We start from the raw sequence: 15,706 nt of genomic DNA on the forward strand, positions 1-15,706 counted from the left end.
ACCTTGTCGTGGTTTAAGCCCAGGCCGTAAATCAGAACCACGAAGTCCACTTCCCCCCCCACCTTTCTTCCCTCCGCTCCTGGAGGGACGGGGAGGAGAATCAAAAGAATGCAACTCCCACGGGTTGAGATAAGAACAGTTTAATAACTAAGGTATAACACAAATCACTACTGCTACCACTAATAGTAATAATGATAAGGGAAATAACAAGCAAGAGAATACAACCGCTCACCAACCAACTTCACCCCCACCCTGCCATGATCCAGCCCTTCCGGACACTCTCAGTTCTACATCCTGGGCATGACGTGCTGTGGTATGGAATACCTCTTTGGCTAGTTTGGGTCAGGTGTCCTGTCCCTGCTTCCTCCCAGCTTCTCCTCCTCCCTGGCAGAGCATGAGACTCACAAAGTCCTTGGTCAGGGTAAACATTCTGACCCACAACTGAAAACATTGGCTTTATCAGTATTATTCCCAGGTTGAAAGTCAAAACACAGCACTGCACCAGTAGAAAAAATGACTGCTACTGCTGAACCCAGGACACACCTTCAAAGCTAGATGAAGTTACTCTAGGTCTTGTCCAGTAATGTTTTGACTATCCCCAAAAATGGAGATTCTTCAGGAATTTAATTCCACAATCACTTTGTGAGATGGCATTCAGTTTGGGCCAGCATGCTAATAACTTCTGTGTGTCATGTGTTTAAATTTTTTTTTAACATCCTATATGGCATGAGATTGATTATTTGAGATAATGTAACTGTATCTCAGTTAAAATTATTTCCTCATCTTGATTGTACAGATTTGTTTCATTATTTTTCTTCTCCATACTGTAAACAGCTTTGGGATACTGTAAATTTAACCTTTGAAGTTTTGAGGTTTTTTCACCTTATTTGCTTTGTTTGATCATGCCCATTTAGTCTCTTGTCCATACTAAACTTGAAAATGAAGAGGATCAAGATAAGATTATTTTCTGCATTTCATCACAAACTGTTAATATATTTTAATCATTCTTTCAGCATGCTACCTACACAGGGGTTAACACTTTCTGGAAAGGGTAGGAAGCCCTCCTATTCCTCAGTCTCTCCAAAGACCTTCCTTTTATCAATTCTACTTAAGCATAGACTGCTAGTAGAAGTACAGACTTAGTAGACTAAGGAAACCTTTTGGGTGCACTTACTAGTTAGTTCCTTCAGAAACTGGGCAAAGGAATCCTACAGTAATAACTTACCATAACACACATACAAATCACAGACATCCCAGGAGAAACTGTTTCCTGTGGGATGACTTTACAAACTACTACAGGGTATGTCAATTTAACTCCATGTCTATTAGATATATGTCATGTCATGGCTAAGAAATTGTGGGCATCTTCCACACCCTCAAAGGTAAGGCTGAGGTCCAGTGTTTCTTCCTGAATCCTGGTACTGTTGGATAATGTTAGTCCAGGACAACCTAGTTTGTTAATTTCTTCCTTGCACACTCTTACCACAGCAGTCACTTTGTGGAACCTGCTAGGGGCTGTACCAAAGTAGATGCTTTTTAATCGCAGATGTCATGTTGTCCACTAAAGATATGAGTCATCCCTTACTTCACAGTCCTTTCACTCATAATGATTTTCTAAACTTACTAAATCTAATTTAAGTTATTGCTAAACTGGATTAGAGATTGTTGGATTGCACGCGTGTTTTTTCCCACACAGTCCAGTAAATCCGATTGTCCCCTACCTCCACCTGGCTGGAGGCAGGGTCCCTCTAACAGTCATCACAACGTTGGACACCTAAGTCGTGTTGAAAGGGATTATTCTTCGTTATCACAGGAGCTGGAGTAAAATCAGCTCTTCCGCTCCATCTGGGAACCTGCTCACCAGAGACTGAAGCCGCAGCTCTCACGGGATGATTAGTCTTGACCCTTGTTCCTATTTTCAATTCATGCACCCGTTCCTCCAAAGCTGAAGTAGGTTTTCCATCCCACTTCGTCATGTCTTCTCCATGATCCCGCAGGTAAAACCATAGGGTGGCCCGTGGTGTTTGCCTTCTATACCTTCTGTCTTGAACAATAGGACGTCTTTTGTTAACAGCTGAGACGTATGTTGGTACACGTGAGGAGCTGGATAAATCAGATAGATCGTCCCTCAATTGTTTGACATCCTGGGACAGTTTTTCCACAGCTGAGATGATGGAAGGGGTGAGATTGTCTTCGAACTCTCGGAGTTTGTGAATCATTTCATCCACTCTTGGTGTTACTATGTCACCCCAGGTTACTGTTGCCAATGAATGGGCATATGATGACAGTGTATTCCGTGTAAGTTTTCGCCACATGGGTCGTGTACATTCGACTTCATCTGGGTCTATGGGTATATCTCCGTTATTCGGTTTGGTGTGATAGATCATCTCTACGATGGCTGATTCCCTCAGAGACTGGATGCCTTTGTCTAAAGTAGTCCACTTGGACCAACGACTCGTAACATCATCCTTGTATGGAAACCTTTCTTTCACAGCTGCCAAGAGCCGCCTCCAAAGACTGAGGGACTTTTTCTCTCTTGCAATTGCTTTGTCAATTCCCCCTTCTCTGTCAATTCCCAGCTGCTTGGCTTCCATACCTCCTAGTTCGTGACCATCGGCCCCATTGTCCCAGCATCAGAGCAACCAGGTGATGATGTGTTCCCCTGGTTGACGGGTAAAATCTTTTCGCATATTCCGTAGCTCGGTTGAGGTCCGAGGTCGAGAAGTCACCTCTTCTTCTTCTTCTTCATCATGGGATGATGACTCCTGATCAGGTGGTGGCCCGGGTGGTGAATACATTGTTTCTTCATCTTGCTTCACCCTTCTTGCCTCTTTTTTGCTTTTTCTCTTGCGTATGGGGGCAATCGATATTGGTACGAATTGGTCCTCTGGTTTAGCTGCAGTCATTATCACTGTGCTTTGAGTAGCAACTGTACTTGTCACTGGGGGTGGTGTAGCTGTTGTGGTTGGGGCTGGGGTAGCTTCGCTATCTGTTGCAGTTGAAGTTTGAGTAGCGGCTGTACTTGTCGCTGGGGTAGCTGCAGCTGCTGTGGTTGGAGCTGGGGTAGCTTCGCTGTCTGTTGCAGTTGAAGTTTGAGTAGTGGCTGTACTTGTCGCTGGGGTAGCTTCGCTGTCTGTTGCAGTTGAAGTTTGAGTAGTGGCTGTACTTGTCGCTGGGGTAGCTGCACTGTCTGTTGCAGTCGAAGTTTGAGTAGTGGCTGTACTTGTCGCTAGGGGTGGTGTAGCTGCTGTGCTCGGAGCTGGAGTAGCTGCGCTGTCTGTTGCTTCGCCCTCAGATCCAGGGACATTTTTTCCCTTTTGAAGGTGCTGGATAGTGTTGAACAAGGCCCGGCTAGCTCAGTCGGTAGAGCATGAGACTCTTAATCTCAGGGTCGTGGGTTCGTGCCCCACGTTGGGCGCCAAAATAGAACTGTCGTGGTTTAAGCCCAAGCTGTAAATCAGAACCACGCAGTCTACTGCCTCCCCCCCCACCACCTTTCTTCCCTCCGCTTCTGGAGGGACAGGGAGGAGAATCAAAAGAATGCAGCTCCCACGGGTTGAGATAAGAACAGTTTAATAACTAAGGTATAACACAAATCACCACTGCCGCCACCAACAATAACAACGACAAGAGAAATAACAAGGGAAGAGAACACGATACCGCCCGCCGGAAAAGACAGCCCGGCCGAAAAAGGGACGTGCCCTTCCGGGTAGCTCCCAGTTACATCCCCTGGCATGACGTGCTGTGGTATGGAACACCTCCTTGGCCAGTCTGGGTCAGGTGTCCTGTCCCCGCTTCCTCCCGGCCCCTCCTCCTCCCTGGCAGAGCATGAGACTCACAAAGTCCTTGGTCAGTCTAAACATCAGTGTTATCAGTTTTTTGTTCCCAAGCCAGAAGTCAAAAACACAGTGCTGCAACAGCTACTAAGAAGGAGAAAAAAACTGACTGCCACTGCTGAACCCAGGACAGAGATAAATATATTTATGGTTAAACGGTCAGGTATTCATTAGTTCCTGCTTTGTAATTTTATTTGCCCAGAGGGCTTTCCAAGGCTTTCAATACCACCCGAGTGACAATACCTCCTACTGATTCTACAAAGCATTTGTAATTTATCATGTGTTGGAGACACTTTTGGGAATCTTCCATTACAGTCAATGTCTTAGATACTAAGGAACCAGATCCAAAAGTGAATTGAGGGATCTACAGAAAACCTTTCTTGGGGCGTTTAGCCTAAACCTACATCATAATTTAACAAAGTTTTCACAGCCATAGCTTTATGTTAAAAAAAAAAAAGGATATTAAAATTAAAGATACATCATTAAATTTCGTCTGCAAATTGCCTATTAACTTTAAATTCTGCGGGTTTTCTTTTCATTCTTAGAACTTTCCTATCCCAAGCAGTATCTTTGTGGTGTCTTCTTGATTTAAAAAAAGTCTATGAAACTTCAGAAAGTGCTGAAAAAGTCATTAAAGAGATCCTTTTAGCAAATATGCTTTGTGCAGACATAAGCCATACATGAAGTACTAAGTCCATTCTTGCCAGGTTGCTTTTAACAGAAGGCTTCCTTTTTGGATCTAATGCTACTTTTTGTATTATAGCAAAATTCAATTTTGCCCAGCAAAATTCAACACTTAATCCCAAACAATAAATTCATTTCTGTGTTATAGGAAGTCAGCTCTTTGTTGGTTTTGTTTTTCTGGGTTGGTTTCTTTGTGTGTGTGTGTGTTTTGTTTGTTTATTTTTGGTTTTTTTCTGGCCATAAACTAGACTCCATACATTTAGAATAGGACATATCTCTCTCTTGCACTATTTTCATTTGAAGTTGATACTGCAATGCTTCATACATCACTGTACACAGTAGCCAAACAACTGAGCCTAATTTTCTTAAAATGAAGTCTGCACCCACATCTTCCAGTCTTAAATGCTTTTTTAAATTTATTCTTTTATTTATTGTTTTTTATACATTTAATCCTCCAACCCAAAAATTATTAATAATTGAAACACAAATTACATATCTCCTGAATTACTTGCTATAGTTTCCTTATTATGCAACCTATAAATAGATGCATTATAGCTGTAATGCTCAGTAAAAAGGTGTGCAAACTCTTAATATCTGAAGCAGGATTTGATACCAGATAAAATTTCAGGACTGGATCAGTCATGTCTTTTAACATAGCCAGGAAGATGCAGAATATTTTCAGAAAGAGGCTGGTGACAGTGCAAGTAGAATCACACAATCAGAAATGACTGAACAGTATCAAGATCTCAGGAGCAGAAGATAGCAAAGGTAACAAGACAAGTAGATGAGCATAAAACGAGAATGGTAACATATGTCAAATCTCTAACCTGCTCAAGATCACAGTTAAGACAATAATATCAGAAAGATAAAGATGGAAAAATGGCAGAATAATGGCAAACGTAAGTTGTACTTTCTTCTTTCATTACCTTATGACAGCACTGGACTGAAACGATATCTAGAAAGACAATGATACTTGTTAGTGGGAGAGATAGTAAAACCCCTTGTGCTCTGTAAAAGCTGTGTTTGGTGCAAATGAAATGGGAAGATAAAATTTAGAATTACAGAACATTCTGCTTCTCATCATCTAATGGATGAGAATATGAAGTGTTTTAAAGGAAAACTGAAACACTCTCCAAAATACAGTATATCCCTGCAAGTTTCTTTCTTGATATTGCCATTGGTACTTTTTTGCTTCTTGTTGTGGACAGCAATAAATGTAATCCATAACGAGGAGCAGCAATGCAAAAGACTGTGCTATTGAGAATCTAAAACCACATAGATTAGCTTCCTTCCATTTTATTTTGTGAACAATATAAATGTGTTGTATAATGTTGGCTTGGTTTTTTTTTCCTCAATACCTGCAGTAGTACTGTTTTGAGCATCACTGGACCAAAATTTGTTTATTTCCTTTCTGGTCAAGATTGCACAGTACTACTTTTTAAAAAGCCTAAACCAGAGATTTAAATCAGACCAGTCAGTCTCACGTCTGAGATCAGCAAGTCTCACCTCTGAGACCAGTAAGTCTCACCTCTGTGCCTGGCAAACTCTTGGAGCAGATTCTCCTGAAAGGCATGCTAAGGCACATGAAAAACAAGGTGGTTGCTGACAGCCAGCATGGCTTCACTAAGGGGAAATCCTGCCTGACCAATTTGGTGGCCTTCTATGATGGGGCTACGAAACTGATGGAGAGGGACAGAGCAGTTGACGTCATCTACCTGGACCTGTGCAAAGCGTTCAACACTGTCCCACATGACATCCTTGTCTCTGCATTGGAGAGACATCAATTTGATGGATGGACCACTTGGCGGAAAAAGAACTGGCTGGATGGCCGCACTCAAAGAGTTGTGGTCAATGGCTCAATGTCCAGTTGGAGACCAGTAACGAGTGGTGTCCCTCAGGGATTGGAGTTGGGATCGGTCTTGTTCAACATCTTTGTCGGTGACATGGACATTGGGATTAAGTGTGCCCTCAGCAAGTTTGCCGATGACACCAAGCTGTGTGGTTCAGTTGGTAAGCCGGAGGGAAGGAATGCCATCCAGAGGGACCTTGACATGCTTGTGAGGTGGGCTGATGCTAACCTTCTGAAGTTTAACCATGCCAAGTGCAAGGTCCTACACCTGAGTCAGAGCAATCCCAGGCACAGCTATAGGTTGGGCAGAAAAGAGATTCAGAGCAGCTCTGTGGAGGACTTGGGGGTGTTGCTTGATGAGAAACTTAATATGAGCCAGCTTCGCTGTGCGCTTGCAGCCCAGAAAGCCAATCATATCCTGGGCTGCATCAAAAGGAGTGTGACCAGCAGGTTGAAGGAGGTGATCCTGTCCCTCTACTCTGCTCTCGTGAGACCTCACTTGGAGTATTGTGTGCAGTTCTGGTGTCCTCAACATAAAAAAGACATGGAACTGTTGGAACAAGTCCAGAGGAGGGCCATGAGGATGATCAGGGGACTGGAGCACCTCTCGTATGAAGACAGGCTGAGAAAGTTGGAGCTGTTCAGCCTGGAGAAGAGAAGGCTGCTTACAAACCTCCTAGCAGCCTTCCAGTATCTGAAGGGGGCCTACAAGGATGCTGGGGAGGGACTATTCATTAGGGACTGCAGTGATAGTACAAGGGGTAACGGGTTAAAATTTAAACAGGGGAAGTTTAGATTGAATATAAGGAGGAAGTTCTTTACTGTGAGGGTGGTGAGGCACTGGAATGGATTGCCCAAGGAAGTTGTGAATATTCCATCCCTGGAATGTTCAAGGCCAGGTTGAACAGAGCCTTGGGTGACATGGTTTAGTGGGAGGTGTCCCTGTTCATGGCGGGGGGGTTGGAACTTGATCTTAAGGTCCTTTCCAACCCTATTTTATCATTCTATGATTCTATGATTCTGAATTATACCTGATAAGCTGGGGTAACCTATAGGTAGATATGTATAAATTAAAAGCATGATTTAAGTTTGCAGTTATATGTCCATACTTATTAAAATTTCTTTTACTCTACCATTACTGCTTCATATGTATCTATGATGACAATTGTAGTTGGAAATTACAGAGTGTTTACGGGAATAAACAGTACAGAATGGCATATACTTCTCATACCAAGTCCACTATGACAAGACTTTGAAAAGAAGCTGATGCTATATATGTTCTGTTAGAAAGGAACAGAAAAAATCCCAACAGTTGAAAACAACACTATTTTCTCTTAAGTTAAGACTTGTATTCTGGATTCATAAATGCCGAAAAGGTCTTTTAAATATAGGTCTTTTAAGATAGGCTTTGTCCCCAGATTCATACACTAGAACTTAGGTTGTTCACAATATAGCTGTTTATAGCCTTTTGGGAAATCTGCATTTTGGGGTTTTTTTGAGTTACTGACTGAACTTTTATTTAACCTCTCTTCTAAGTGGTATTGGTCATGACCTTAAAAGTGTCAATTGATGTTTTTACTACAGTCTTAATAAAGGTCCTTTGAGGACTAAGTCAAAGATATCTATAATTTTACTAGGTGATAGATGATACTGAATTGCACTGAGTACAAAGGAAAAAATAGCTTCAAAATTAAAAAAAAAAAAAAAAGTGTTTGACCAAGAATAATTTTGATGTAGGAGTTATCTATATACATGAGTCATGCAATCATGATCCTACAGATCATGATCTTACATACGGATTCTGAGTCAACATACACTTTCAAACATATATTTACATGACCCTGCTCACCCACAGAAACCCAGTTTACTTTTATTTTAAGAACTATGCTTCAAAATAAAACATAAAATTAGATATATTAAGAGTTTTTAGACACATTCTTTGGATTTGGATTACATTTCAGGGTAATTTTTGCAGAAATACTGCAACAACTTATCAAATATGAAGTATCCTAGTACAGATCAGCAGAATGCTGAAATCCTTTGTTTCAGCTGAGATTCTGGTAGATGCTCGATACTCCTATTCTCAAATATTTACACTTTTGTACAGGTCGTAATCTGTATAAGTTAGCATACATTAGCATAAATTATCATAAGATTAAGATATAATGCTATAAGGGAATACATAAAGAAGGAAATAATTATCAGTAAGAACACTTAAGAGGTGCTGAGTATCCCACAGCTGGTATTTAGTTGTATTTAAACACAAAATGATGAAATTGGACTAGTTAGCATCAGTTTGACTTCAGACTATCAAAATGAAGTGGACTTTCTTGGCATATTTATATTCAGATAGTTTCACATTTATGATTTTATGATAAAAATTTGTCTCACATAGGATACTGAGATTTGACATTTGGATTCCAGAGCAGACATTTATCAACTTGATGTTTTTCAGGTGGTTTTTATTAGTGACCCTACCAACATTTTTCAATGAAAATGCATATTAAATATCAATCTACTTATAGGAATTTATTTTTTTTTTTAAATTAGCAGTGATGAATAGCATAGTTACACACATCACAAACTGATTTCTTTCAACATTCTATTTCTCTTGAAATAAATTCTTCCGTTATGTTTCAGACTTGTGGTTACCTTCTCACCTTCCTATGAACAAATTTCTTCCTTTCCTTTCTCCCAGGTTCATCTGTTCTAGCACTCAATTTTCTTTTTTTCAAATTCGTTGTTGTTACTATTCTTCAAGATTTAACTCGGAATTTAATATCTCCAGTACAGCATCTGTTGGTTTGGTTTTTTTTTCTTATTAAAATCATCAGGATTCATACACATATTCTCTTCTGCATAGCTAATGACCTGAACTTTTGATAGAATAACACTTTGCTTAACACTGTTTAGCAGACACAAATAGATAGCATGGCCTACAAATTCAATAACAGAATGGCTTGAGTGGGAAGATGTAAGAAGAAATATTGTGAGCATTGTGTTTGAGATGAGCTGTAGACAAGAAGCCTAATCAAGAGTGAAACTGGCTAAACAGTGAAAAAAGAGGAAACAAAGCACTTGTCTGAATTCAGAGTTCTTCCTACAAAAATTTGCATTATACCCATACTTGCTTAAAACCCTTTACATCTCCATCAACTGCAGTCCTGTACTGGAAAATCTAACTTATTTATATCAGTTCTCATTAATTTCTTCTACAAATATCATTTAGGTCAGAGCTGATAGTAGTAAAAAATGGGGCTTAGTTACTTTCTATTGTCTTGGCAATGGGAGCAAAAGGCTAAAAATCTAAGTTGCACCTGAATACCTTTTATGTTTATAGGTGCTCTATTTTTTCTACAGTTTTCCTTATCACTTTGAAGGAAGCAGTGAATAACAACTAGAACACAGTAAAGTGCTCATGGCAATTTTATATGGAAGACCCAGAAGATGATCTGAGGATGACTTCCTAGTAAGCTGGGTAAATTTTGAATTTGGACAGTCACTGGATGTTATTTTGGTTGTGGTATTGCATTTTGGGTCAATGTTTGAGTAAGCCAAGACATGCTAAGTGGTTGCTTCTGGATGTGGATTGGCTAGTCAAGGTGATCCCAATGAGGCAGAGCTTCCTTTGGTCTGAGAGAGTAGAAAGGCAGCTGATGACTAACCATGAGAGAGAATGTAGTAGTTTTTTTAGCTTGCACTGAGAGTGGGAATTTCTAAGAACATAGCATTCACTTCTCCCTGCATTTTTCTCCACGCTTTTAGATATGTCTAAATGTGAGGTATAAATAAACATAAAGACCAAGCCTCTCTTGGTTGTTATTGAAGAGGTACTGCAGATTAAGAGAACAGGGAATCTGTCCAAAAACACAAATTAAGAGAACAGGAGCAGAATAAGAAGGTGCTGACAGTAGTAAAAAAATTTTTTTAAGTGGCTGCTGAGTTTGTGATACCAAAGGTGACCAAGTAGGGCTACTTCATATGGAAGATCAGAACTGATTCTCCTAAACCATGCTGGCAGCAACAAAGTAAGAAAACACAGAAAGAACATTTTAAGGGTGAAATTCAGGTTGCTAGGGTTCTGCCCAGCAGGGAGTCCAGGTCTTATGGCAACAGCTTGTGTAACATTGCTAGCTACATATGCCATACCCAAAGAAACTACAGGAAAGATGAGTTTCACATTAACTAGAATGGAGACAATGTGCTGGTAATTAGAAAAGAAATTTCATGGAGAAGTATTTTCAGTAAAAGCAAAAGGAAAGTCAAGAGACATGAAAGAGTACTTGGATTTTATATAGACAAACTTTATTTTGGAGGCAGAAAGGAAGCATATATACAGAACAGCAACTCTATTAGGCCTGCTATAGAGCCCTGCCTATGTCCCTAGGGCCCTTGAGCCAAAAGTCTCTGATGCCTCAGTGCAGGGCAAGTGGGTGTTGCCCCTGAGCATGGGGATTAAGAGTCAGACTCAGTAGAAACATTGATTAAGGAGTTGGAAAAGTGTAAGATTTTATGGTGACTTTCATAATAGAGAAAGGTCAACACAGAGGTCCCTCGGGATGGCTGGTAGGATGAATTTTATTCAATATCTTCATTAACAGCCTAGAAAAAAGCATGTGCATAACGCCTGTGGGTTTGAAAAAGATACTAAGTTCATTTAAATATTTTGTTTTGATGGCTAGGAAGTCTGAGAAGACCTTAAAAAACTGTGTCTGGGATTGAAAAAAGAGATGTTGTGTAAAAAGGTAAGGTAAATGCTAAGAAAATATGTTGCTGAGCACAGAACTGACAGTTAAAACTCAGAAGAGAAAAATCAGTATTACCATCTCAGAGATACACAGCGAAAGAATGAAAGGCAAAAGTCAGAAGTTGAAAGAAAATTTATGAAATTCCAAATAAACATTACAGGAAAATAAATTACCACCAGGATACTTAAACCCTGGAAGAGGTTACCTGGAGAGTTTGTGGAATCGTCATCCTTGGAGACAGTCAAAACTTGACCAAATTCAGTTGTAAGCAAACTGCTCTGAATAGGTCCAGCTAGAGGGAAAGATAGAGATGGGGGAAGATGACTCACAAAAATTCGTTACATTAAAAATGCTTTCATTTAGTTGTCTGAAGTAAGATGTAGCTGAGAGTTATGAAATCATGAAAGCAGTGGGCAGGGTGATCACAGAATTGTTATTCACCAAATTTCAATATACTAGAAATAGCAATCACTCATTAAATCAGTTGAGAGATCCACTTAAAACAGAAAGAAAAAAATGTTTCTTGTGGGTGTACAGTGAGTTGTCAGCATCGAAATTCCATTGCCAGGAGGAATATTTTTTTCAGTTTGATGGTTTCTTTTTCCTTGATAGAGGGGCAAGTTGGGATCATTGTGACATGTTTGTTAACATCCTTTTATACATCATTGGTCTACAGGTCCATTTTACATCTAAATATACTGTGTATGGTGCTTTTTACATGTTAGATACTAGTTGTTTGTTTTGGTTTGGTTTGTGGGGTTTTTTTGTTTGATACCACCAAACCCACTTTCATCCATCTCCAAGTCTATCTATAATCTATAATTATGGATGACTTATTTATAGCTGTGGCATCTGCAGTACCAAGCCTGTGTCCTATCTCTTGTCACCCAGTGTCTGTGCTCGTCTACACCACATCCTGAAGGTACACTATGCCACATCCTGAAGGCCTATGCGTTGTATCAGGCCTGTCTTTCTCTACATTCTATCACTGTGCCAGGGTTATAAATATAATACCCCAGTGACCAGCAAGACAATGGATCAGATTCTCCTGGTGAAAATGCTAAAAGACATGGAAAATAAGGTGATTGGTAACAGCCAACAGGATTTAACTAAGGGCAAATCATGCCTGACAAATTTAATGATCTTCTCTGATAGAGTGAAAGTATTGATGGATAAGGGAAGAGCAACTGACGTTATCTACGTGCGATTGTGCAAAGCTTTTGACACTGTCCCTCATGACACCCTTGTCTTTAAATTGGAGACATGGATTTGACAGATGGACCACGTGGTGGATAACAAAGTGGCTGGATGGTCACATTAGAAGATTTATGGTCAATTGCTCAACATGCAGGTGGAGACCAGAGATGAGTGGCAATCCTCAGGGGTCAGTATTGGGCTTCGTGCTGTTTAATGCCTTTGTCAGCAACATGGACAGTGGGCCTGAGTGAACCCTCAGCAAGTTTGCTAACACGAAGCTGTGTGGTGCAGTCAACACACTGGAGGGAAAGGGTGTCATCCAGAGGGACCTTGACAGGCTTGTGAGGTGGGGCAGCGGCCAGCCTCATGAAGTTCAAGGCCAAGATCATAGAATCATAGAATAGTTAGGGTTGGAAAGGAACTTCAGATCATGTAGTTCCAATCCCCCTGCCATGGGCAGGGACACCCCACACTAAACCATGTCACCCAAGGCCTCATCCAATCTGGCCTTGAACACCACCAAGGATGGAGTATTCACAACCTCCCTGGGCAACCCATTCCAGTGCCTCACCACCCTCTCAGTAAAGAACTTCCTCCTTATTTTCAATCTAAACTTCCCCTGTTTAAGTTTGAACCCCTTACCCCTTGTCCTGTCACTACAGTCCCTGATGAATAGTCCCTCCCCAGCATCCTTGTAGGCCCCCTTCAGATACTGGAAGGCTGCTAGGAGGTCTCCACACAGCCTTCTCTTCTCCAGGCTGAACAGCCCCAACTTTCTCATGCTGTCTTCATACGGGAGGTGCTCCAGTCCCCTGGTCATCCTCGTGGCCCTCCTCTGGACTTGTTCCAACAGTTCCATGTCTTTTTTATGTTGAGGACACCAGAACTGCACACAATACTTCAAGTGATGTCTCACGAGAGCAGAGTAAAGGGACAGGACCACCTCCTTTGACCTGCTGGTCATGCTCTTTTTGATGCAGCCCAGGATACAGTTGGCTTTCTGGGCTGCGAGTGCACACTGCCGGCTCATGTTCATTTTTTCATCAACCAACACCACCAAGTCCTTCTCTGCAGGGCTGCTCTGAATCTCTTCTCTGCCCAACCTGTAGCTGTGCCTGGGATTGCTCCGACCCAGGTGTAGGACCTTGCACTTGGCATGGTTAAACTTCAGAAGGTTGGCATCAGCCCACCTCACAAGTGTGTCGAGGTCTCTCTGGATGGCATCCCTTCTCTCCGGCATATCAACTGAACCACACAGCTTGGTGTCATTGGCAAACTTGCTGAGGGCGCACTCAATCTCACTGTCCATGTCACCGACAAAGATGTTGAACAAGACTGGTCCCAACACCAATCCCTGGGGGACACCACTCGTTACTGGTCTCCAACTGGACATTGAGCCATTGACCACAACTCTTTGAGTGCGGCCATCCAGCCAGTTCTTTATCCACCGAGTGGTCCACCCATCAGATTGATGTCTCTCCAATGTAGAGACAAGGATGTCATGTGGGACAGTGTCAAAGGCTTTGCACAGGTCCAGGTAGATGACATCAACTGCTCTGCCCCTCTCCATCAGTTTCGTAGCCCCATCATAGAAGGCCACCAAATTGGTCAGGCAGGATTTCCCCTTAGTGAAGCCATGCTGGCTGTCACCAAACACCTCGTTGTTTTTCATGTGCCTTAGCATGCCTTTCAGGAGAATCTGCTCCAAGAGTTTGCCAGGCACAGAGGTGAGACTGACTGGTCTGTAATTCGCCGGGTCATCCATTTTCCCCTTCTTGAAAATGGGGGTTACATTTCCCTTTTTCCAGTCGTCGGGAACTTCACCTGACTGCCATGATTTTTCAAATATGATGGCCAGTGGCTTAACAACTTCATTCACCAGCTCCTTCAGGACCTGATCAAGGTGCAAGATCAAGGTCTTGCACCTGGGTCAGGGTAATCCCAGGCACACTTAAAGCCTGGGCAGAGAATGGATTGAAAGCAGCCCTGTGGAGAAGGACTTAGTAGGTGTGGTTAATGAGAAGCTCAAAATGACCCAGCAGCATGTGTTTGCAGCCCAAAACACCAACAGTATCCTGGGCTGCATCAAAGCAAGGGTGACCAGTAGGTCAAGAGTGTTGATTCTGCTCCTCTACTCTGCTCTCATCAGACCCACCTGCAGTGCTGCATCCAGCTCTGGAGCCCCCCAGCACAGAAGAGCATGGACCTGCTGGAGTGAGTCCAGAGGAGGGCCATAAAGATGATCACTGGTCTGGAGTATCTGTTCTATGAAGACAGGCTGAGAGAGTTGGACTTGTTCAGTCTTAAAAAGAGAAGGCTCTAGGGAGATCTTAGAGCAGTCTTCCAGTACCTAAACAGGGATATAAGAAATCTGGAGAACTTCCTACAAGGGCATGCAGTGATGGGACAATTGCTTTAAGCTGAAAGGGGTATATGTAGATTAGATATTAGGAAGAAGTTATTTAATGTGAGGGTGATGAGACACTGGAACAGGTTGCCTTGGGAGAGACCCACAAGGATCATCAAGTTCAAATCCCTGCTCCTTGCAGGACTACCTAAAAGGGCTCCAGGGGTCCTGTGATATAAAATCTAAGGTCTGAGTGAGATGGGTATAACAGGTCACTAACAATTTCTCTTTTTTGCCTCACACACATACAGTTGTTCTTGGTAACACACAACAGTAAAAATGTCTGATCCAGCTGTGACAGGAACTAGGGTCTTGGAAAATCAGGACACTTACCCATCTGGTCATACTGAGTGACATACAGCAGTTTCACTGCTGGCTAAGCCTTTAGCATTGTTTCAGTTGTCTGTGAATGTGTGTGGGTCATGTGGATGTGTGGAGACGGTTATTTTAACAATTTAAATAGCATGAGCTGCAATTGATGATTAGAAAAGTTAGATTTTGTTTATATTTTATTTTATTTATTTATGAAGTTTTACATTTTTTTCAGTTTATACTCTTGTGAGGTCTACCCTGGATTTCGAGAATGCTGAGGTTCTTAATGAATTCTTTGCCTCGGTCTTAACTGGCCACACCACCCAAGTCTTGGAAGGCAGACGCAGGGACTATGAGAATGAAGACATTAGGCCCACTGTAGGAGAGGACCTAGTTTGAGGCTATCTTAAGAACCTAAACATACATAAGTCCATGGCGCCTGAGGAATCCATCCGCGGGTCCTGAAGGAGCTGGTGAATGAAGTTGCTAAGCCACTGGCCATTGTATTTGAAAAATAATGACAGTCAGGTGAAGTTCCCGACGACTGGAAAAAGGGAAATATAACCCCCATTTTCAAGAAGGGGAAAATGGATGACCCGGCGAATTACAGACCAGTCAGTCTCACCTCTGTGCCTGGCAAACTCTTGGAGCAGATTCTCCTGAAAGGCATGCT

Source organism: Psittacula echo (genome assembly GCF_963264785.1).
Source record: "Psittacula echo genome assembly, chromosome: 3".
NCBI classification, from domain to species: domain Eukaryota; kingdom Metazoa; phylum Chordata; class Aves; order Psittaciformes; family Psittacidae; genus Psittacula; species Psittacula echo.